Source organism: Polistes fuscatus, unplaced genomic scaffold (assembly GCF_010416935.1).
Source record: "Polistes fuscatus isolate 324 unplaced genomic scaffold, CU_Pfus_HIC Scaffold3, whole genome shotgun sequence".
NCBI lineage: Eukaryota > Metazoa > Arthropoda > Insecta > Hymenoptera > Vespidae > Polistes > Polistes fuscatus.
In genome coordinates this window covers 6758248-6784538 of record NW_025113107.1, presented here as the reverse complement: position 1 = coordinate 6784538, position 26291 = coordinate 6758248, and the positions used below count along the sequence as shown (strand labels likewise).

The 26291-nt window shown below is 36.2% G+C and overlaps 1 protein-coding gene across 14 annotated transcripts in view; it reads left to right on the top strand.

Annotated features, from left to right (window-relative positions):
* Nucleotides 1-26291, top strand: part of LOC122519656 (Down syndrome cell adhesion molecule-like protein Dscam2) — a 74810-nt gene that overhangs the window by 1071 nt on the left and 47448 nt on the right. The gene's annotated exons all lie outside the window — the stretch shown is intronic.

Here is a 26291-nt window from a genome sequence, read left to right as displayed (position 1 = left end):
TTCCGTTTGGAATTCGTACTTGTCGGTTTTGTTTGCATGATAAATGGAATACGTCGAAACTATTTTCAGCTTGACGGCACGCCGAAACGTCACACATTTTCGAAAATCTTTTATTAGATTTTCACGATTAAAATCGCGATATATTTATATATTGTAGAATAATTATAAATTTCCTATTTGGAAATAATAATAAGTGGCCAACTTTTAATCGAATTTATGAAAACAAACGGTGAAGTTACACCAATTGGATATCATTTTAAATGTAACAAATCAACAAATACGTACCTTTTAAACGTACGTCGAAAAGGAACAGGGAGATACAAACAAAGCTTTAAGCTTTAGTTCAACTTTGCGCGCTTGCGAAACGCGATAGAGAGTGAGAACGTTGTCCGTGTGTTTCACAGTTCGTGTGAGAGTGTTCCTAAAAGTTTCGCTCGAGCGCATACTGGAAACGAGATAACACCGAACACGCGTAACATATTCGTGAAAATCTAATTTGTGAAATAAAGACAACCAACCTAGTAGATTGACATTTTTTTTATGAAACTTTTCGATATTTATCGTTAAAAAAGATGATATTCGACAAATGCTAATAAATATCTTTATAAACGAGTTATCGTATTCTATTGAATATGACACGTGTTAATAAAAGGCAAAATTAAAGAACACAAAAATTCAATTGTTATCTATCAACGAATTCTCACAAAAGTGTTATTATGGAAAATAATCGACTATGTTTGTCGAATTTAAGAGAGAGAAAAAGAGAGGGAGAGAAAGAGAAAGAAAAGAAAAAAGAGATATCACAATTGGATATCTATTTATAAATTTTATCGAGACACCTAACGACTTTTAGCATCGTTAAATATTTTATGGTAGAAAGTCAAATAAAAGAAAAATACAAGTTCGATCAAGAAAACTTTAAAAGCTTCGACATATAAATCGACTACGTAAAATATGTAAATAGAGGTAGGATAGGTAGGTAAATGATTATTTTCTTTCGGAGTCGAATATAAATCGCGTCATTAGATTTGAAAAGATAAAAAGAATGAATATTTTAAATACCGTCTACGTAAGAACGAAAGACTATGGTAGCCACCTTTCTTCGTTGGATCAATTAACGCTTTTATAGAGAAGGGAAGGGCTCGTTACGAGAAATAAAAAGGAAAGGGAGAAAAAAATAAAAAATAAAGAAGGGTATCAAAGAAGTCGGAAGAAAGCATTCTGTTGTTGCACCTTTACGCTGACGATAAATTATATACGTAGTGGTTGTAGACCTCCAATTGGAAAAGGGGCGATTGGTCGGTCTTGAAAACAATCAAAAACGCCGATAACGATCGTAAGACGCGTCTAAGAAGCTTTCTTGTTAAGATCTTCGAGCTTCCAGTTAAGAATGCTACGTTTCTACAACGAGTTTTCTCCTTCGGATTCTTTTTGAAGAAACTTGAGTAAGGTTTGAGAGTACAGAAAAAATCAGCTGAGACGGGGGAGAGGAGAATTGAAGGCGACGGAAAAAGAGAGAGAGAGAGAGATAAAAAAAGAAGATAAAGAAAGAAAGAGACAGAAAAAGATCTCAACTCAGTTCGTACCACTAATTGCGGACAATTCAGACTCGACATCTCTCAAATCTCGGAAGCCTTTAATCTCATCGGGTTAGTCTTAACGACTACGACGGCGTGTTTCGTGAAACGACGTTCTGAAATTTAAGCGACTCCATGAGGTAGCAGGTATCCTTAATAAGGCTTCTTTCCCAACGTTTCCTTTGTGCCAACTTCGCTTCATCCTCCATATCTTCCTTCTCCTCTTCTTTCTACTTCTTCTTATCCTCCTCGCACATGCTCAGTTCCACGAGTTAGGTGTGCGCGTTAATGGAATATTTTAATGGCTAAGTAAACCTTCGGTCGACGTGCTTTTGTAAAGGATTGGATAGAACGGGGGGGAGAGGAGGGGGAAGAGAGATGAAACGAAGAGAATTAGCGTCAAGTGGACGAACCATTCGCGCTCTTTTAACGCGTCCATCATATCCGTAGTTTTTTAGGTCGCCTCGCTATACCATCCTTTTAAAATTGAATAGCTTATATGAAACAATGCTCGCCTAATTCCAAAAGGGAGTGGTAGTTTCTTCACCCCATTACAACTTAAAAGGGAGCTTAATAGTCGTACGGAATCTAGAACGACATGTCGAAAAATTATAAGTAACAATAAGCGTTACTGGCTTGTAAGAATATTGAAAAGATGATATTAATTTCATTAAAGAAAATAATGAATGTTAGAAATAAATTTGTTTTCTTCTTCGAGGAGAGATTTAATAATCTTGTAACGTATTCGTCCAACGTATAATAAAATCTAAACTAGAAAAACGAAACAACTTGAGTTTAACTTACCTACGTGCTTTGAACTAAATTGTATATTGAAAAATTATAATTAAGAGTTGATACTTATACGAAAATAAGATATAGACGATGTCGTAAGTTTTCGATAATTATCGTCGATAAAATAAAAACTCTCTTTCAAGGGAAAAAGTTCCAATAATCTCGTCGAATGTAAGTACTCGTCGAAAAGAATAATCGAAAAAGCGGAGCAACTTGAGCATACGTGCTTCGAAATCTTAACGAAGGTATAAAAGTCCCCTTCTCGGATTCGTTTCACGATGTTGAAAATTATCGTCCCGTGGAACAGATTTATTTCTCGGGTACGCTGATCGGAAATGGAATGAGGGAGAATCGAAGGATACGCTCGGTCGGAGAGTTAAACGAAGAACAGAAAGAAAACAAAACGACAGGAGAAGGAAAAAATGGATAAAGAGAAGAGAGGAGAAAAAGTTGGTGGTTGGGCGGAAATAGGAGAGAGAATGGTCGTGAAGGATGGGAAAAGGATGGAAAGAGAGAAACGCGAGCTTTCACGTTGGCACGTACTCCGATTATGTGGATAATGCGAGGCGACGTGACGAGCCTATGTATATACGATATGTATATGTATATATATATATATATATATACATATATTACATATTATAATATATATACATATATCCATCCCGATGGGCTCGCAGTACCATCAGCCCGCAGAATAATTTATTCGTTATGAATATAAACTCGTGGGAAACTGATTCGTAGCCAGTTCGAGTAGAAGGATGAACCGATCTTTGTGAAACGAGGGATGTGTGAAGCTAGTCTAAAACGAAGTGCGCGAGAGATAAAAGCTTGAGAAGGAAAGAGAACTTGTGTCCTAGAAATTCATCCATGTATATAAAAACGTGGAGACAATATATATACTTCGATTTCATGCATCTTTCTAATATTACATCCATTTCCTTCGATGATCTCGAACACCCTCTTTTCACTAAATTTTTTTGTTTATGTTTCCGATCCGTTTTCACAACACGTTCTATCGATTTGCCCAAGTTTCAATCGTATTTTTAGGATTTGCTATTGTAGATCTAAGAGAGATAGAAAGGGGAAAAAGGGAAGCGAAAAATTCAGCAACACCCGAGAAACTTGTCTAATGGTTTCGAAGAAAAGTAACTTTTCACTGAGCTAGCCTTCAGATGGAACTACGCGATACACAAAGGAAGACGATGAATAGTCGACTGCACGAGCGAAAACTCGTGGAAAAGCGATTTAGATACATCGCAGTCGAGTAACAAAACACGCTACGACGAAGACGGAGCAAGAGGTTGAAAGGGGGTGAAAGAGGGTGAATGAAAGAGGGAAACAAATGATGGCAAGTGTTAGACATAGAGAGAATTTCATCTACGTTTCCGTACCTTTCTTAGATCTGTGAATTAAACGACAAACATTTAATAAATAGAAACTTACATTGGACGGAATTTATGGTGGATTGTTAGTACCGTTATTCTTATCTAAAATTTGCGAAAGTTATGAAGAAAATTCGCTTTGAGGTTTTCGAATCTCGTATGAATTCTGTCTACTTTTGTAATAAAATCATTTTCTTATTTTCGTTTTTTTCCTTACGTCGTCACAACTGAAGGTTATGTTCACGAAGAGGAAAAAAGTAAGAGAGAAAGAGAGAGAAAGAAATAGAAAATATTCGTAGAAAATCGAGATCGCATATTCCTATGATATCGTAAAATTTAATAACTCTTCTCTCATAGTCAAATAGAATTGTCCAGAGACGAGCGATTACAAACGACGAGGGAAAGGACAAAGAAAGAAACATAGAAAAATATAAAAAGAAATAAGAAAACGAACAAGAAAGCTTTCTAAGTTTCACGTTGCTCGCATCGTAAAAGAGTAGTACGATCTTTTTTAGGTTTTCCTTTTACATTTTCACGGATATCGTTCTTCGTCCATTTAGAAAACTCTTCTTCTTCTTCTTCTTCTTCTTCCTCTTCTTCTATCTCAGCATTTGTCTGAAAACTTCTTTTCTATGAGGTATCTACCTATCTTCCTTTTGGCGAATCTCATACTTTATCGTTCGAAGAAAAGCTTTGTCTTTTTCCACACGACAAACCTTTCTCTCTCTATATATGAATTCACTTTATACCAAATATAACTATATATATACAGGATATATACCTACATATACATACAGGATTATCCTATATGTTATAATACGTCATAAAATAGAAATAACATTTTTTCGCTTGAGGTTTCGTTTTCGAGAAAATTGTGTTTGAAAATTTTAAACTTAAATACCTTCTCCTAATATCATACTTATGATAATCATGGAAGAAACTAATTTTTATTTAATCACTACTCCATTACTGTATTATCCTTCTGTCTGGATGGAAAAACAGAATAGTTTACGCAATGTGTGAAAATTTCTTTTTTATTAGTCAATTATATAAACAATATTCCTACGACAATTCTATAAATAAACATGAATAATTCTTCGTATAACATTATATGAAAAATTATATTTTATTCTGGTCTAAGAAATTGTTATTTTAAAGTTCAGATGAGCTTCTAGTCTGTTGATGTATTCTACTTCTTGATGAATCTTGCGATTTTTTCTTTTACTGTTTGTACGAAAGAATTATAAATATACGACTTTAATACAACTGGTGCCTCAAGCAAAAAAATATTATTCTTTATAGTATATATATACAACCATGGCTCACCTGCATACACCCTTTATACATAAAATTTTTATTAAAATATAAGAGTATCAAAAGATTACGAAAAATTAAAAAAACACACCATTTCTTCATTTCTCACGTGTACATTGTGAATTAAGATTTCGCGATCGGAGGTGTCTCCTATTTTCACGGACGATAAAGTAAAGAAAGAAAGAGCAATTTCCTGGGAGAAAGAACGTGTAAATGCCAGAAAAAGAGTAATCGAGAGAGAAAGAAGGGGAGGGGTTTGAGAGAACAGGAAAGATCGACGATCGACGGTGAAAGAAGCAAAGAAGAAAACGACCTTGTGCCCTTCGAAACGTAACGCAGACTCCATTTTCCAGTGAATCGGTCGACCCTCTTTAAAAACATTTCTCTCTCTCTCACTCTCTCTTTCTCACTCTTTCTTTCTCTTTAGTGGACGACGACAGGACGGCAGTTGGTCGAGAACGAGTGAATCGTTGTCGAACCGTTTATTTTTATTCGTCGAGATCGCCTTTCATCAGCAGCTTTAAAGCACCGGGTTACTACAATCAGCCTCGTACACGTTCTATACTGCTCGTACTCTCGAACGTCAACCGGCCTTCGACATCGTTGACGATCAGCAATTACTTCTCTTTTATTCATTTGCTATAGGTACAAGAGAAAGAGAATAAAAAACAAGCCTATAATTATCTACTAGTAATTATCAACGATCTGACTGTGTGTAGATCTTTATCTTGAAACTATCTATTTCTATCCTATAATTAATAATACATTCTTCTCTCCTTCAACCTTCTCTTATAATTCTAAATTAGTATTAAAGATCAGTAATACTCTCGCCGTGAAAGTAAAATCCATGTACAGTGAAACCTAAATTGAGTGAATTTATTCTAAGGCAAAAGTGTTCGTATAAAATAATTTTTCATATAATATTATATAAAGTAATATTTATTTTTAATTATAACAAGTGATTTAAATAAATACAAAAATAATGTATAGAAAACGCCCATTACTAAAAATCGTACGTGTTGATATTCACTTGTTAGAAAAGCTTTCAAGTTAAATTCATTAAATATGTAATTAATGTATAATAATGTATTTGTGCTTTTCAATTTTCTTCATCTTAAACACACTATATCAATTGTTTACAAGCAAAAATCTAGTAAGCATAAGAGTGTACGATTTTAAAGGACACTCACTCTACATACAAATACGTATATACACACACAATCTGATGGGACAATAATTCATCAAACAGAAACGTATAAAGAATTCGATATCATCTTCTAAGTAAGAGAAACGACAAGAACAATGTTGATAACTTGTAAAATTTCGACTTCGCATAATTAAATAGTTTTCTAACAGAATGTATTTTGAGAAAAAGAGGGAAAAAGAGAAAGACGCATTTCAATTGTTATGCAAAGTTTACTCAAGAAAACTTTTCGACTAGCGAAAAAAGAGAAGGGGAGTATTACCTTTGTAAAATGGACGAACTTTCTTTTCAATCGTACCAATTTCGATTCACGCTTCGACAATACATTAAGTCAATATACATTCTGAAAGTAAAAAGAATGACAAAAAAAGAGAAAGAAAAAATGATGACGTCACTATTTTTTCCATTTTGTTCATTAGCATCGTCGAACTATTTGAATGTATATACACACCGATGAGAAGTCTCGTTGGATTATTAGCTACTAAATAAATCCACGATAAATATGTTTACAAGAATTTCGTTGTAAAACAAGCATTATAGGGGCACTTTAATTATCTCGGTAAATAGCTTTGTTGAATAAGTTTAAATGAATCAAGTACAGCAAACGTTGTTGGATAATAAATGCTTTGATAAATAAATAATTCGTCATGTTTGTTCGGAGCGGAAAGAGCTATATCGTTAATTGAATCAAACGATTTAATTCACAAGTGAGAAATAATTCGAAAAATTCAAACGATCGCAGCTTCTCGTCTTTAAGTTTTCCCAACTATGATCACTGACGATACCTATGTCATATAGAAATCTAATTTTCACACTCGTAAAATGAAAAAACTCGATGGGGATGATAACAGTCGATATGTAAAACAAAAAAAAGACGGAAATTCAACATTTTCGAACGTTACGTTTTACGTTATGTATTCGTCGCAAAATTGAAGACGTATGACGGAAATTGATATTAGCATTTATCGATTATCGAAGTAAGAAAATTGATTAGTCCACACCTTTCCCTTGCAAAGGAAATTGAAATTCATAGATTGTCTTAATATTTCACGGAAATATGAAAATAGAAATGTATGAACGATAACGAGGGATGAGAAGTTTCTCATTATACGTGATAATAACATCAGTAGGGATTTCCTTCACTTATATATATATATATATATATATATATACGTACCTAATTTTGAGCGATACTATACGTCGAAAATATATTTCACAAAATTCGCATCGTAATAATTGAAGGGAGTACAATCACGATTTTTGAATCTGCATACCTTACCTTCTCGAAATGATCCAGAATCGAAAGAAACAAAACAACTTCTTCAATTTGTAGAGTCGAACGGATTTCTTCTTTCGTTAAGCTTTTACCAAACTATTTTCCGTTGCGAATCATTAAGTATTTCGAACGAGCTATTTCGAATCTCAAGCGATTTGAACGACATACTCTTTCTTAAACAAGGAAAAAAAAAAGTTAAAAGAACAAATGAAAATCTCGGCGATTGTAGTGCGTTTAAAATCTCTCGGAACAATTTCCGGGGAATAAAAATTAGAAGAACTCTTTATGCGAATAAACGATGCGAAAAAATAGAAACAAAAAAAAACCCCAAAAAAAAGAGAAACGAAAAAGGGCGGGATAATCGTTTGGATTTTTATCGTTTGTAACGAATAATCACGATGTCGATAAAGACATTCTGGTATCGGCGAGCTATCGTTCTTTTTTCCATGGTTTTGCGAGAAAATGGAGAAGCACTGAGAAGGATTGGAGAATGAAGAAAAAGAAAGAAAGAAAGAAATAGAGAGAGAGAGAGAGGGAAAGAAAAAGAGAGAAGGGAAGGAAAATCATCGAGAAAAAAAAAAGAAAAAAAGAGCGAAATGGAAAGCATGAGGGAGGTCTGGCACGACTCGCTCGATATCCATTAACCCCTTACCATTCGTTCGCCCCCTTATCCGAACGGCGAGCTACTAGAAAGTAGTATGAGAGGGAAGAGTGAGTAAATGAGAGAGAGAGAAAGAGAGAGAGAGAGATCGTTCCCTCCTCGTTCATCGAAAAGACACGAGTTTATTCGTCGTAAAAAGGAAGAGACTCCTCGTTCGTTAACCTGCTGGATATTCCGAGCTCCGGAAACAAGCTCAGTAAAAGATTTTTTTTTACGAACTAGTATATATACTCCTAAGGTGAGTGTTGCATCTGCATATGACGATGACGACGATGACGATGACGTCGACGACGAAGTAAAGAGACACGCTTTTCTATTTTTTCCTTTTCTTTCTTCCCTTTCTCTTCTGGCCCTTCTCCTTACCAACACACTGTAAAGCTTACGTCTTTTAATATTCATGCCATACTGCTTCGGTAACAACGTACTATGCTCGTAATCCATCTACCCCCTTTTTTTCTCGCCCACTCTTTCTCTATCTCTCTCTCTCTCTCTCTCTCTCTCTCTCTCTCTCTCTCCTCTTTCTTTCTGACAGATTTAAAAATGAACAGCATCACTCTCCGATGAAATACGAACGCTTGTTTGAGAAATTCTAGCTTGATTTCGACCGAATATGATACCAACGCGAGGATGCTTCTGTGCTGACGTTAAAGAGCAGAACAACTTGTGTCTCCTACGAAAGCAAGAGAGAAATAAAAGAGATCGACTATCCATCGATCGATCCACATGGTCGATTTATAAAAGGCCTCATAAGTGAAGATGTACTTATGTAAGAGCATCGCTCCGATAGCATCAATAGTGACTGGTTCATGCATTCTACCCCTTTTTTTCCTTTCTTTCTCTTTTTTTTCTCTATTGACTTAGGCAAACGAGAGATCTCGAGAGGTTTTTAAATGTATGCTTGGCTTTATCCTATCGTTCACGTCAAATTTCCCCTCTTTCTATCTTTTTTATGTTGTCTTCGATAAATTTTTGTAAATATAATGTAGATACATTTGAGACTTTAACGAAAAAGAACAAATCGATGATTATTTGAAGATTAATGTTAAATTTTATTATAATATTTCTTTCAATATGATATAATAATTATAATCAATTTAAAAAATTGCGAACGGGAAAAATTGCATAATAATTTCATTCGAATCAAAGGAAAATACCCAAGCCGACGTTACAGCATACACGTTTTTACTCACATATGTAAGATAATTAAAAGATAAAACTAAATGGTCGTAGCCAATATTTAAATTCGACGTGTCATATGTTCTTATTTAATAAACCATATTGATATCCCATAACATTCTCTATATAACTGATAACAGTTAATTGATTACGAGTTTCTATATTGTAACTGAGGCAGATAAGTGAATAACGTAGAACTTCTCCAACCCTTTGATGAACATGTAAATTGTACAGACTGATATTTCGAATCGTATAGTATATATATACACTACTATATATACTATACTATATATATAGTAACAAATGCGATTTTTTTTCAGAACGAAATAGAAAAGATAAATTAAAAAATGTTAGAGAGAGAGAGAGAGAGAGAGAGACAGAGAGAGAGAGAGAAAGCAAACAAAAAGAATAAAAAAGAACGAAAAAGGATGGAGTTTTAGGTTGAGAACGGAAATCGTGGTAGCAGGTTGCTTTTGACGTACAGTGCTTTTTGTGTCCTCCGGCAGAAAAAACAAGCGACGGTCAAAACAGCGAGAGAGAGTAGAACTTTTTTTAACAATTCCTCTTTCCCTCGCCCTCTTTCTCTCCCTCTCGCTCTCTATCTATCTATCTTCCAGCTCTCTATCTTCTTCTATCCTTTGTAAATATATCGCAACGCTGGTTGCAACTGCACGATATACGTCGTTGGTCGTCGGGGCGGTACCGCGTAGCACATTCACCGTCACGAAACGCGCGCTCTGTGGGTACACGCGGCGTATGCATGCGGCGAATGTGGCCTCTCTCCTCTTCTATCACGTCTCGTTCTAAACTGCACGGAGATACGGAGAGAAAGATGAGTATATGTGTACGAAAATATATGTGTATATATATATATATATATGTTTGCACACGTGTGTGTGTGTGTGTGTGTGTGTTACGTCTGTGTACTTGGGTGCATCCTGTAGGAGAGGAGAGAGTATAACGAGCTCGAACCTGACTCCAGGGTCGATGGCTCGTGGTTTCGCCTTGCCCTCTCGAACGACCCACCCTTTTCCTGTCACTCTTCCCTCTCTGACCCTCCCTCTCATTACCTCTCTTTCTAGTCAACTTCCGACTACCTCTCTTCGAACCACTCTTTTTTCGCTCCTCTCTTCTTCTCTTCTCCTCTTCCCTTTCCTTCCCTTCCCTTCCCTTCCCTTCCTTCATTCCCTACCACTCTCTATTTGCACAGCACCGGGCGTAACTTTAAATCCAGGCTCGAACCGTGAATGAGATATGAGGGTACCCTCACCTGTCGCGCCCAACGAAAAGAGTCGTTACGCTCACCGACCTCGGGATCGTTCCGTTTTCGAACGTTCCATAGTCAAGCTGCAAAATTTACGCTCGATCAGTATTCAAAGCACGACGCTCTCCTCTCTTTCGAAATTACGGAATAGTCAGTCCCTCAACCTTCTCTTCGTCTTCCTCCTCGATCTTCGGACGATGAATTTGAACGTGGGCGGACAACTTACAAAATGTACGGAGTAATAATTTAAATACGTTCCAATCTTTGAATAGTTCCTCCCTCTCTTTCTCTCTCTTTCTCTCTCTCTCTCTCTCTCTCTTTTACTCACTCTCTCTATAGTTTTAAACAAATCATTGGAAAGCGATGCCTCAGTGCATTGCAAGTAAGATATTGACTTTTTTGAAAAGGAAAAAACTAATTAACAATTCGAGGACAATTGTTATATTTTATTTCTACAGTCTTCAATCTTTTTTCACAATGAAAAATATTTTCCAAGATGGTGTAAACGAAGAGACAATCTAAGAGGAAACACGTAACTCATAACTCAGTATATTTACTAGCTCGTAAAACAAATCGATGGTGTTTGTCTTGCAACCACTCGGGGAAACACGAGCATAACGTTGAGCCGAACGGAAGAAGGCGTTAGAATGCTTTCCTCGTGTAAATACGACACAAATTCGATACGAACCGTCTCTCTTATTCTATATCCCTCTCTTTTTGTTTTTTTCTTCACTTGTCTTCCTGTTTTTCCACTCAACTTATCGCACACATCACGGAAAAGAAAAAAATAGGATACATTTGGGAATAATCGTTCTCTCCCTCTATCTCTTTCTCTTTCTCTCTGTCTCAATCTCGCGACCTAAGAATCGAAAGATACCTGCCTCTTTTTATCTCATTTACCCTTATTACGATTCTCATTCATCTATCTGTCTCTTGCGGTAACACAGCAACTTGCTTAACAAATTGGTCGCTAATGTCACATTCATGATATAAATGCCCATGGGTAATAATACCTTCTGGGCTCTGGACTAATCGCACGCTCGTTTTCCGTGCAAATTTTGAAACAGAAGCTGGACTACCGAGAATTCGGTAACTATCCGAATCAATCAAAATTTATGAAGCTCGTAAAGTGTTGTGGACATTTCGAATCATTCGACTTTGTATACAAGATTTCTAAAATATAAAATATAATTCTCTAGAGTCAGACTAAACGCTAGCTTTGATGAAGAAAGAGAGATAGAGAGAGAAAGAGACATTAGAGAAGGAGAAAAGGTCGAAATAATATTTTTTCTACTCCCCTACAGTTCTTGTCGACCTCAACGAAGCACCTGTCTCGCACGCATGTTAGGCATACGAGCGTATAGGAGAATATACGGCCCTTAATCCTGACATTTCATCCCCCTAGCATAGCGAAGAGAGCGTAGGGTGCATCAAAAGGACGAGTCTTCTTGACGAAACGTTCATGCGGACGAACGATATCGTAGCTTCGCGAGGATAAACGCGTTTGCGAAACGATGCACAACTTCAAACGCCTCAGCAAATTCAAAGGGTCGTGTTTGAACGAGAGACGATATATCTATCGAATCAATTTCTTCGAAATAGAAATAAAAAGAAATAGAGAAAGGGGAGAGAGTGAAATCATAGAAATATCTCTGCGATCATTCATCATCGACGTTTTTAATACCTTAGTATTTGGTTCTTTCGCGTTTTATTCTTTTTATTTAATACTGATATATTTTTATACAATACAACTAGAAAAAGAAATAGAAGAATTGATTAACGATAATAGTCATAGGTTTTATACAATGCCTCATCTTATCGCGTTTCTTTTATTACCCGTATGTTTCGACAAATGAAATCGAAGATACGCGCCAGACATTTCATAAATCCTTGGGATTCACCGTAAGAAATAGCGACGAGAAGACCAAGAGTGACTTTTGTGTTAGTTCGTTGTGTTCCTTCCACCCTACTATCTCTCTCTCTCTTTTTCTTTCTTTCTTTTTGTCTTTCATCCCCTTACAAATCTCCGATCTCGAAAGAAAATAAACCGTGTAAGCTCACTATATAAATTTCTAAGAATACGATACCATGATGGATTTGTCGTATTTCAAAGAGAAATTCTTAATGGAAAATAAAAAGAAATGAATAAATCTTCAACGCAAGAGGATCGATATATAATCGTATCTACTAACTTCGTATATATTCCTATATGTATATATATATACATATATATTACAATTATAATAAATTATAATAAATAAGAAAGATTAGAAAAAAAAAGGGAATCATAAAGTACTATAATTCGAGAACTCATCCTCCCTCATTTTTAGTGTTTCTCTCTATTTAAAGGTTAACGATCGACACGAACAAGGAAAATGTAAAAAGAGAAAAGGTTCGAAAGTATTTGAGTTTCACTTAAACTTTTCTCGATTATTCGCCTTCCGAGATTCAACCTCATAGTTCGGGCGGGTTCGGATATATTGGAGAGATCAACAGTTCGACGCGTCCGTGAGATCGCGGATTCTACTTTCTGTTTACTCGTCGAAAGGGAGCCGAAAGATTTCTATCTCCGCGTTGGTCCGTTCAACGCTTCGGATTTGCCACGCTCGGGTATTTACTCTTGTAATCTTTTTATCCATTTTCTCACTTCCTCCTAAGGAAACTCGAAGAAAGGTTAGGAAAAGGTTAAGAGGATGAGAAGGAAAGGAAAGAGGTATGGTACACTGACGTCTCTTACCAACCATTTCAGACTACGAAGGAGCAATATCGTTTACTTTCAGCCACCCGTTCGCATCTCTTGGGAACACGTCTTCTTCTTCTTCTTTTTCTTTTTCTTCTTCTTATTCTATCCTCTATTACTGCCGATCCTTCCTTCCTTCCTTCCTTCCTTCTTTCCTTCTTTCCTTTTACCCTTCTCAACGATGTACATTCTCCTCTCCATCTAACTCAACATCATCGTCGTCTTTTAGTAACACAACTTGAACCGAGAATCGACTGGAATCCTTAAAAACGATTCGCGTTACTCGGCCAGAGCAAAACTGGATAAAGTAAGGACGAACGGCAAGACGGTAGAAGGCAATCACGTAGATAGACGCAAAACTAGTCGACTTCGGAAAAACGGAAATTGAGTTAACTTCAGATTCGATTCCCTAGCCAGTCGCAATCCGACGCGTACCGTCAAAATATTGAGTTATAAACGAATTTATTTTTCGAGACGGGAACTTCCTCGATCGAAGACTAGACTCTTACTATATGTTTTATATATTTTTTTCTTTATTTCATTTTATTCTTTTTCTCTCACGTCATATTTGATTTTTCTTTGTTGTTGTTCGCTTATCATCAACCCCGTGAAATAAATATTAAATGATGTTAAAATGTTGTTCTTCAACAAAACGAAAAAAAGAAAATATCAAGAGGAAACACAAGGTAAATACCAAGATAAATGCTAATAAATAAAACATTAAAGCTCAAAGCGACGTACCAGAAATCGATCTTTGATCAATCGTAAGAAAAAATGAACTTCTTCTTAGGAAACTCAGCAACAGTTTGCAAGCAGAGATGCAATGACCCCCTACTTGTTTCGATGACCCACTTTCTCGTAATGATTAAGCTTTCTCTCACAATTTCGATCCTACCCAGTGTGTCTCGACTCGAAGGTTAATGCGATGAGTTGGGCAAAGAAGAATGATTTCGATTTAAACTGTAATTTACATTTTCTTTATACGTCCATTCGATTATAACGATAAATCGTATTTAACAATTATACCAAGTAATATTTTTAACATTGTGCGCTCATTAATTATAAAGTGTTACATCTACAAATGATATATTGCATAATAATTATGTCATATTTATGTGGAATGTTACATAAAAAGCATATACATATATATATATATATATATATTTTATATTCGTTTAGGAGGTGTACTAAATTTCACAGTAGTAACTAACGGACATCGGGTACAAATCTTTATTAAACACTACTTTCAAATTTGATGTTAAAAATCATGATATATGCAATGAAGGAATTGTCAATAAAAAAGAAAAGGTAGATTCCTATTTTTCATTTTGAAAAATTACATATTATAACATTTCCATCACTTACTATATATCGTGCAATATTGCATTGTAAATATTTCGTTATAATATAATAAGAAATTATATACATTACGAATATTATACAAACTATTATAATAATTATAATTACGAAGGAAAATTAATGAGAGTAAAAACATACATGCCCGAGAACATCCATATTCCTGAAAATCAAAATTAGCAAACTTTGTCGAGTTATTAATTCATTAGAAGTGATATCGACGAGGAACGATCAGATAAAGGATGAAAAATCGTGACATTATAAACACGTTAATGAACTGGATAGTTGGAAACAACGCGATGCTTCTCAACTCGACAGCTATGTTTCATTATATGGATGTCATTCGCGAATGCATAGTCGTGATTACTGGAGGCACTTAGACACTCTACGACTGAACATATGTATAAGTATTTAGATATGTGTAATAGACGTGAACACGTATAAAAGAGTATATACGTTGGATAGTAATATAGGCGAAAGGCGAGTAGGAATACAAGATCGGCGGTGTAAGTGACATATCAACGAGGAACTACTCATAAAAGGTATATATCCTTGATTCGACGAGCAACAAAATAAGGGGACGACAGGTAGGCTTAGAGAAAACGGAAGGGCAAAGAGAAACCCATGAAATGATGACAGAAATAGAAAGAGAGGAAGAAGGGAGGGGCGAAGGGTGTTTACTGTGCGAAACACGACGACAGGACCTGAGAGCGATCGGACAATGACATCTTCCAGAACAATTCATTGTTCCAAGGAATCTCGTTCGCTTATGCGAGTCGTAGAGACAGATAGATAGATAGAGAGAAAGAGAGAGAAAGAGAGAGAGAGAGAGATAAAGAGAGAAGCTGACTCTGTAGCGGTTGCAGTATCACTGTTCCACATCCACCCTTCCTCCCGATCGTACCATAGGCAAGCACACTCCTCTTTCTCTTCCTCTTCCTCCTCCAGTAACATCTCCACACCCCCAACCAGGCCGATGCCTCCAGCCATACACCCAGTGTTCGTCGCCGCGGGCCGTCTCATTGAATACACACGGGGACAATGTAGTCAGCACAATACCGGTGTCAGCCGGAAATGACGCCAGGGAGAAGCCGCCGACGCGTTGGCGCGCTTTACGAATTGCCGGAGTTAAGGTACCCTGCAGCAGGCAGCAGGCAGCAGCAGCAGCAGCAACGACAGCAAAACCCTACCAGAACAACCCCCATACCCAACGCGTAACGCACAATTGCCTGTAGTACAGCACATTATCGAGATAGGTATCGCACGTCCAAGTAGTCGTCTACCGTGAAAACCAGACAGTCTAGATCGACGTACGAGAAATGCTGATCTAATGAATTCAAATTCAACAAATGCTTTGTATACTGATCAATTTTATTTTAACAATAAATTCCTTTATCGACAACTTATCATAAATGATTTAGGTGAATGAATGCAATCGATTTTCAAGTTACTTTTTGGAAAGTACCATCTAATCGTGGTATCTCAAATTGACGAGATATTCTCAAAGAATGATTATAAAACCACCGAGATATACGTAGTCTACGAATATCGCTAAATACCGAAACGATAATATTACGTTTCTTTGGGAATTAATCTGACATTACTACAACCACTAGCATTCAAATCGATGAGGAGAAGTACGTATAATATTGTCCGTCGACAATGATTACGACAACAACGACTACAACGATGGCGACAAGGATAGAACCATACTTCAACCAGCTCGGCACCTTTAAAACAAAGCAGGCTCCGCGCCAAAATCGACTACAGCTTCCGCTATTTCTTAGAAAGAGAAAGAGAGAGAGAGACACACACACAGACACACAGAAACTAACTCAATGTATAAATCACGATTCTCCATTAAATTCGAGTATCGTAGGCAAGAAGGAAGAAAATAAATTTAGACAAAATATCTAGAAGATTTGATCGAGCTTTAAATAAGACTTGTTCATTCGAACTTGCGAATTTTCCAAAGAATATTACAGATTAAATTGATCTTCGTTATCAACGGGGAACCTAATAAACTTCGTCATTAGCATTATGGAGATCGTAAAAGCACTATCTTGAGACAGCTCGTAAACCGTTTAACGCGGAAATATCGATAATAATATATACTAAGAAGGATAAATATATTCTCTTGAAATTGGATATTTCCGAAAGAGTAATATTAAAAATAATTAGATTAGACGGTCTAAAAAAGAGATTCACGTATAGCAAGCGGCACTGTAAAGGGAAGGGCGTGAAAAGGAGGGCACTCTGTTCCCTCTCCTCTACACTCTGGTAGTCCCCCACTTCAGTCGTTCCAGAACTACCTCGACAACCCTTGCCCGGGCAATAACTCAGCTGCCCGCGTTGCTTTCCCTCGGTCGGTGAAAAAAACCTGACGCGATACAAATTGTACCCGCTCAGTCTACATAAATCATTTCTGTCTCTTCCTCCGTCATGGACCATTTCCCTCTCACCCTTCCTTCCACCGAAAACTCGAACGTCTAGATATATATTTATATACATATATCTCTCATGTAACTTCTATGCGAATATAATACACACATACGCATGTACGTTCGACTAGATTTAATAATACATACACATATACATACACATACAAGAAAAGAATACGTTTACTTTTCCTATATAAAATACCGATCAAATTTCTATCGACTGTAAAACTTCAATCTGAAATTCGAAATATCTAGATAGTGGAAAAATTTCATGTATAGATTAATTAATCGATGAAAAATCTTAGACATCGGATGTTAATTTGAGAAGACAATTTCAGGCAGATATCGAATATCGAATTCTCCTTTAGCCATTTTCCTTTTACTGGAATAACGTTTCTGGATACCTGTGGGATAGAAAATAATTCTCATTAGTGCAAAACGTTATATGACGTTTTTAGATAATCCGTTCCTTTTCCATTCCGTTTTTTTTTTAGCCGTGATACGTGTAAGAACGCATACTTTTAACGCTACCCATCTGCTAAGTATATATATATATATATATATACATATATATAATACTTACGGCAAATACGTTGCCTAACTACGAAACCTGACAAAGGTCTTTGTACATGTGTATCTTTTCAAAGTGAAAGACACGGGGAACGAACTAAAACCTAGTTACTTTCATCCCCTCTGATAAAAAAGAGGCATGCACCTACTGTTATATGCCGCTAATGATATGCGAACATTAAACTACTATTTTCATAATGAACATGAAAATATGAGGGTACGTTTCGCGTGACTTGAATTTTCAAAAGAAATTTTCTTTCTAAAATTAAACTAAAGCACGTACTCTAAAATTTCCTTATAAAGGTGTTAACGTTTCTTAATAGCAAAGACATTTCCTTGAGATAGTTCAATTTGCCAAGCTAACAATAGCTTTCTGATTACGGTATGCATTAGGATGTTGCAATATAATATGTACATAACACATAGATCGTACAAACAATTCGATACACACGCAAGAGAATAGAACGATATTACGATCGAAGAACGATAACACATCCAGAACACGAATCGAAATCGACGAAGCTCCATTTCCTATCGGATTATACTATTTCTCTCTCTCTCTCTCTCTCGCTCTCATTTGCTTTCTGTACCAGAATTTCAACTTACACAAAGAGCAATGCGAATCTTTTATTAAACCAGCAATATCTAATGGTAAAGCGTTTATTATATGATTGTATTTCGTTAAATAAATTCGATAATCCAAAAAATACTACCGTCTAGAGAATTCTTAGAATCAAGATTATATTCACATGATCGATGAATATAAAATGAAGTAAAATCGAGCTCGAAAAAGCGCAGCAGCAATATCAAGGACCTTTAGAATCTCCCTCACTCTTTCTATCTCTTTCAAGGAGCATCATAAGTAACTCAAGCGTGAAAAACAACCAAACGAAAAGGCAACGTACTTGGAGACAAATTACGAGATACGGAGTTGGCAGATTCGCCGTCATCGAAGTGAATAATGTCGTCTTACGGTATAACGAACACGATACGTGCGTCGACTATTAGCATGAATTCTGGCCAAAGCAAAGAGAAAGAAAGAGAAAGAGAGAGAGATTGGATATACGTCTCGACGTATTTCCCACTCATACACTCACACTCTTCTCCTTTCCATACTTGCAACATCTCTTTCAACAAAGTCTCTACACTCTTTCATTCGTCGCACAAACCAACACCCCTTTCTCTCCTCCTATTTTCTTTTCTTTTTCTTTTTTTTTTTTCTTATTCTCACATGCATTTTACTCTACTCCATCCTGAAAACTTTGATAATCTTCGGCTTTTTTTTTACTTTCGGCGAGTTGACGAGTTTTGCGATGACGTTCGTCACTTTGTTCGATAGAAAATTCGATGAAACATTTCTCTTTTATACACGTTAGCGTGTCAGAAAATGGGAACACTTTCTATTTTTAGATTTTGGTAAAAAGAGAAAGAAAGAGAAAGAAAGAGAGAGAGAGAGAGAAAAATCGTTCCTACAGCAAATTGTCCTTAATTTTGTTCAAATTGACATTTTACCGCGCTTTCTATCGGAATAAAAAAAAAGAAGGCTTGTGTGTGAACTGAAGGAACAAGATAGGATTAATCTCGCTAGTAACGCCAAAAACTACTTCGTTGGTTTTTCTTTCTTTTACTTTTGTAGAGGATAACCGTTAGGATAAAAGCTGGTTTCGCTAAAGCCAAGCTAAATCTACCCTCGCGTAGCCCAAGTCTCTTTGACTTTCGACTTTTAACAACAAGTATATGTACTCACAGCAACTTTACCATTGTACGACGACGCGTAAGGGATACCTACTCGTATTATCACAAGTACGCTGTTAGCAACTTTCGACTAGCTACCGTCATTCTATTTAGATTATCGTTAAAGCGATACCCTCACATGACCAACGTTGAGTGGTAGTAATATACATTTATTGTAATTAAATAGAAACCGAAGGAATAAATAAATATTTAAATAAATATGGCACCGTTAATTGCTATCTTCAAATAGAACCTTTTTTTTATTCGTTACATAAAATATTGTATTAACACTTTGTATGTATGGTAAGCAAATAAGTAAATCGGAGCCATCGTGTAAAGAACGTTACTTCTCTCTTGACTCTCTTTTTTTCTTTTTACTTATCTTTGTCTGTAGCTCCCTTTCTTCGTTTTACTTAATTACATTCGTTCTTCGCGTTATTATCCAACGAAGGAGCAACTAAAAGCAATGAAAAATTGACTCAGTTCCGTCTCTGGTATTGCACCAAAGTTACTAAAACTTTCGTCAAATTTTCCTCTTACAATTAGTTTAAAAAAAACTCTTGAGTAGTAGTAGTGGGTTGAGTCAAGGATGGATAAGAAATGAGGGGAAATCGGGGAAGAGTGGCAGTAATGTTGGATAAACCAGCTCCGAGGAGTTTTAGTTCGAGGAAGGCGAAGAGAAGTTTTGCCTCGTTAGTAGTTGCACGAATCGATGATAAGTCAAGGAAAATTCTGATTTCTCTGGACTTCTACTTCATTGGTGCTCATTAACGCCAGTAATAAACTAAAAAAGTATACATTTTTGATACTAACTGTTAAGTACTTACCTTCCGTCTTTCTCTCTCTCTCTCTATCTTTCTCTTTTTCTTCTTCTTTTTACAAATGTCTTTAATTGGCTCGAATCATTAAAAAAATGGCTCTCACTCGTTAATGATTATTACAATTTTCGTGTAACAAAAATTCTCTTAATAATTGTAAGCTAATTTGAAAAAAATCTCAGAAAATATACGTCAAATAATTCGCGAATGTTCATACAAATAAATTATACCGAATTAGTTCAAGAGTCTAGCCACGTTGGAATATTAGTTCTCGATTGATCACTATTAAAGTCAAGCAACTTGAATACGGTTAATAACATAAATAAGTGACCTACCCAAAAAAACAAAAGACAAAAACCGTGTACTGTTGACTCCAGAGTGGCAGTGTAAAATGGCGGGGTTGGCCTATTTGATAATATCGCATAAAGAAAAGGTATTAAAGGTTCAAAAGTGGTTCGCGCACCCATAAAAAGAGACAGTAAAAATGCAAGAATTTTATCGATGTTCTACGATTTAACTAAAAAATAATAATAAAATTAACTTCATATAATTGATATTATAGAATAAAAAGAGAGAGAGAGAGAGAAAGAGATAACTAAGGAAATGTTAATGAAGCATAAAAATCATCGTGGAATAAATAATTAATTGGGGATCGTGATTCGAAAGACCGTGGACCGTCTACGGAACGTTCGTAAATTGCAATCAAAGTACGGAATAGTACGAAAAGAGGTCGACAACCCCGACTTCGATAATTACCACCGACGGGCGCGTGGGCGAAGCATCTCTCTCTCCTGGGATTTTGCGCTTCACTTGCGGCGAATCGATGGAGCACCTCGATCGTCCGATAAAAATACGTTGCTTCTCTCTCTCTCTCTCTCTCTCTCTCTCTCTCTTCTTCCATATATCTGTTCTTCTTTTTTTATCTTACGCGTAAATGTATTTGTAAGCATACGTGGGTACACGGATTATTTCGGAAAAATATTCTGACATATTCTTGCAAGATGATTGTACGTGCATAGAATACCATGAACGATGATGAATGTCATCAGTAAGTAATGGCGATGCATGTTGGAAAGAAAAAATAACAAAGAAGAATAGATATAAAGATAGAGATAGATAGAAAGAAAGAAAGGTTTCGATGAAACGTCGATGAGGATAGAGGTGAGAGATGGGAGAAGGTGGGGAAGGAGGGAAGAGCAAGAGGAAGTTGAGGGAACGAACGACATTCTTTGATGTTGAAGGTTCAACGTTTACTATTTTCACAGAGATTCCAACAACGCAGGTATTCAGGTCGGGAAATATATCGCAAGCATTACAGATAGAAGGAAGAAAAGGAGAACAGCGGAAAGGGGGAACACAAGGAAAGTGAAAAAAAAAGAAAAATGCATAAAAATATCCGCTTGAACGACCCCATGAAATAGCTGTTCGCGATTTCCAATTAAAATGGAGGAGGAGAAAAAGAAAGAGAGAAAGAGAGAGAGGAGTCAAAAGATGGATAATAGTGATTCCACTCCTGTAGACACGCTGTTCACGAAGAAAATTATTTTTCATTGAGAGATGTTACTATAAATGTGAATAAGACATCAGCTAATTTGCTCTTTCGATTCGTCGTAAATAAACATTTACGTCTTCCTATAAATGTAGTAGCAGTATTTCACGGTTACACGCGTCTTAATTCGACTGCTCATGTTGGAGCTCTACTCTCCAACTAGCTTTAACTACGATGAAAACTCATTACACGTGCACCTAGACTGCACCGTTTGATATACGTAAGGAAATCCCATAGGACGATAAACGTGATGATTACGATGTGTCGGTGCTACGCTCGTCGCGTTGCTCGCGAAATATGATTTATGCTTGATATCTATGTATTATATATATTTAGAAAGTGGTTGAAATTTACTCAGCAGAAATCACATATCATCAGAAATATCGGTATATGGCGAGAATAGCGTTGATACAATTTCCGCTTGTCGATTCTAGCGAGACGAATGAAATGAAGTTTCTTTTTTTTCTTTTCTTTTCTTTTCTTATTTTTTTTTTCTCTATTTCGAAAGAACTTGTATGTTTATTTCTCTTGAATTTTATTTTATACATACACGTATAACCAGAGACGAATTCGAACGTTACAAATATTTCAGAAAACGTTTGACTCAAGGATACCATTTTGTTGTTGCGAAAACGAAAATATTCTCGTTATACAAACGAATTAATTGATTAGTCTCCTATAAACGTAACTATGAATTCCGCAGAAATTGGTTCATAAGTAACGTGACATTGATGAAAAGAAAACAACAGACAAATTAACGCTCAACACTAAAGCAAACTTGCCTATATCCTACTTGGCCTATATCAAGGATTATTTTTGGAAAGAGTTAACATTGAAAAAACAAAGAGAAAAAGAGAGAGAGAGAGAGAGAAAAGAATAAAATTTGCGAGAATAAAAAAGGACAAAAAATCAAGAAAGGGGCGAAAGAGGGGTATGGTGAACTATTAACGATCAAGCATGCGCGCGGTTTTCCGGGAGTAGTGGTGGTCATGGTGTTGGTGGTGGTAGACGAAGGATGGTAGGGGTGGTGGGTAACTTGCGCGTCGTTGATTCGTTCGTCCGAACAAAAAATGAGAAAATACGTCCGTAGGGCAATTAGAGTAGGAGGACGTCGCAGCGTTGGAAAAGGAGGAGAAAAGGGGTGATAGAGAGAGAGAGAGAGAGAGAGAAAGAAACTGGTGAAAAAGAGGAACTGGAGGGACCAGAGAATGAGAGGGGGGGGAATGAAAACGGTTAAAACACAGATTCGAGCGTACTCCGGCAGGCATTCTGCAAACATCACAAGCTTTTTCAGAGATCAAAGAGGCACGGGATATCGTCCGAAATGGTCAACTGCTAAATCAAATATTATCGGAGTAAGATTAATGAAAGGTGAAAACGGTTAAAACACAGATTCGAGCGTACTCCGGCAGGCATTCTGCAAACATCACAAGCTTTTTCAGAGATCAAAGAGGCAACGGGATATCGTCCGAAAATGGGTCAACTGCTAAATCAAATATTATCGGAGTAAGTATTAATGAAAGGTCAGCGATCATGATAGGTCGATACGAAAGTAATAGTATAGTACTGAAATAAAATTTGAAAAATTCCAACGATATTTGATATTATTAACGCTTTGCGCTTGGAAAATATACTATATTTTCATATGTACTATTCGATAATTAGAAAGATTACCTTATGTTGTGTGTGAACAAATTTAAATTAACATTTTAATTGAAAATATAAATAATACGAATCATTTTAATAAGATTTAATGATATCCAAGAGGACGATGTAATATCGGTCAGCTGATTCATAGATCCACTATTACGAGAGAACGATGTACATATATCTGAGTTGAAAGTGGTCTTGATAGTGGTAGTGCTTGTGGTGAGAAATGTAATTAGCAATAAATTTTCGGTGTTCTACGAGAAAGGGAGAAAGTGAGAAATATATATATATGTATACTGCGAGTATATATATATACGTTTTATATTCTCAGCAGATCAAATGTTCTTTCTCATGTTCTTGTACAAGAAAATACAAATGTTCTTATGGATTGAAGAAGAAAAAAAATCGTTGATAAAATAAACGATTACGAGGAACAGTAGCCGTTACGGTTATTAAAATTCTCCTAACAAGCGGCCATTAAGAGTAACATCGGTTCGTGTATCTACAAACATCTTCTGTAACAGATATAATATTGAACGAAGCTGGACGTTATATATCTTGTTTTATCTTCCTTTTTGTGTTCTTTTCCTTTCCTTAGATATTTCAGAAAAAGAAAGAATTTCTGTGTTCAATTTATTTTTAATAGCACAACGAACAATCGGTTTATAATGACATCAACAAATTTAACGCTACACTGAAAGGTAATTACTCACGATGGAATTTTATGACCAATACGGCCTCTAAAATGTCACCGTTAATTTAACGTCAATATTAATCGAATAAATATGTTGAAAATTCCGAAGTACCGGGAGAGTACGGCTCGTGGCTATGTAAATATATATGTGAATAAATATATACATACTCTACTGGCCTCGTGGTACTATCTCGTGTTATAAGCGATATAAAATATAAAAGAACGATTCGGTTATTTACTCAAATCATCCGTCAAAATTTATTTTCCGTCCTATACATTCGCGTCAATCCATATTAAGCTCATACGTTAACAGATACGTAAGAAATGAAAGGATTGAAAAATCGTTCGCAAAAATAAATCTCGAGCTTTATCGATTTTTCGTTGGTAGTTATGTATATATACGGTGGTGTCAATGCTACTACAGAGAAAGAATGGATGAGAAGAATTAGGTGGGTGAAGCGAGGGGGAGGATTGGTAATGGGTGGAGAAGGGAGCAGTAGGTAGTGATAAAAAATCAAGCACGATGAAATTCTTGCCCAGGGAGCACCAGATATTCCTACGTACGGTATCCACGAGAAGAGTAACATGTATATATCAACCTAACACGTTGCTATTGGCCAGCCGTGTGTGCTCACGCATGAGCACACTTCCTGATAATGTGTAGAACGAACTGCTACGGGCTTTTAAATTCTGTACGATTCGAATTCATTTCGAACGCGACCAAGCCGTTATCTATGCGTGTGGGGCTTGCGGTTTTCTGACCCAGCATGGTAATAACTCTAAGCAAAAGAGGAAGTGCGAGATAGAGAGAGAAAGAAAGAGAGAGAGAGAATGAGGGAATATGGAGGAAAAGACATAAAGAAGGGCAAAGAGAGGCAACGGTCGAGAGGGTGGACGTAGAACGCCTGGGGCAACAGTAGCTTGGATAAGGTACAAAGGTACAAAGCCCCGGTAATATATTTTGGATTACCTCGGCTCGGCCTATCTTCTCGTTTCTCTCCCTCCATATCTTCGCTCCTCGTTAAAAGTATTCGAGTATTCCTCTAACGAGGCCACTAGTATAAACAAACGAAAATTTCATGTAAGAATGTTAAAAAAGGTACAACAGAGGAAAATAACAAACAAGTTCGCATGAAAGAAAATGCGAAACATCATTGCTCAAAATAATTTGACTTCTTATTCTCACTTTTTTCTCAATAAACTAACTTTTTCAATTTCATATATTCTGCAAATATTTGTATAAGATACTAGAGAAAGAGAGTAACTGAGAATATATCATAGTTTCAATTTCGTTTCCAAAACTCGAGGAAATAAAATATTAAACGTTAGCTTCTCTAGCTGCAATAGTTAATGAAAGAAAATACGATTATATAGGAATCCTCTGGAAAGTCCTTACCCTACCCTGCGATCATAGCTCCGAGCGATATAATGATATTTTGACATCGTTGACAACGGCAGATTGGATTATACGCGAACGGGGATTCATAGAGATAAAAGGCTTACGTTTAAACTTATTCGTAAAGAGATCAATGTGATACACGGACAAGTTTGAAAGCGAAACAATATATTTAACTTATTCTATCTTCGAGAGCTCTCTATTTCTCTCTCTCTCTCTCTAGAAATTTTGTTCGTACAAATACTTTATTCCTAATACGATTATATGATATGGAATGTGTATCCTCAACGTTAGACTGTTTTATTGCAAACGCTAATAGCTTAGCAATAATTGTCGACTGTTAATTACACGTAAATAACGTTCTTCGTAATTACTTTCGTTAAAGATGAATAACGATTACCTTGGTAAATTGATTTTGTAAAACAAATATAAAGTCCCACTATACAACTATACCGATCGTCGAGTTAGCATAAAAGAACGAAATAGAGAAGGCTTTAGTTTGGTTAGAAAAGTTTTTAACAAAATTTTCGTCCTTGAGCAATGGCCCTTTTCTACTGAAGATAGAGAGAAAAAGGAAGAGAGGAAAAGGAAGAGAGAGAGAGAGAGAGAGAGAGAGAAAGAGAGTTCGTCGTTTGAAATATGAGCTTACTTTAAGACTTCGACCTTACTCAACTTTTAATAAAGTATCCTTCGG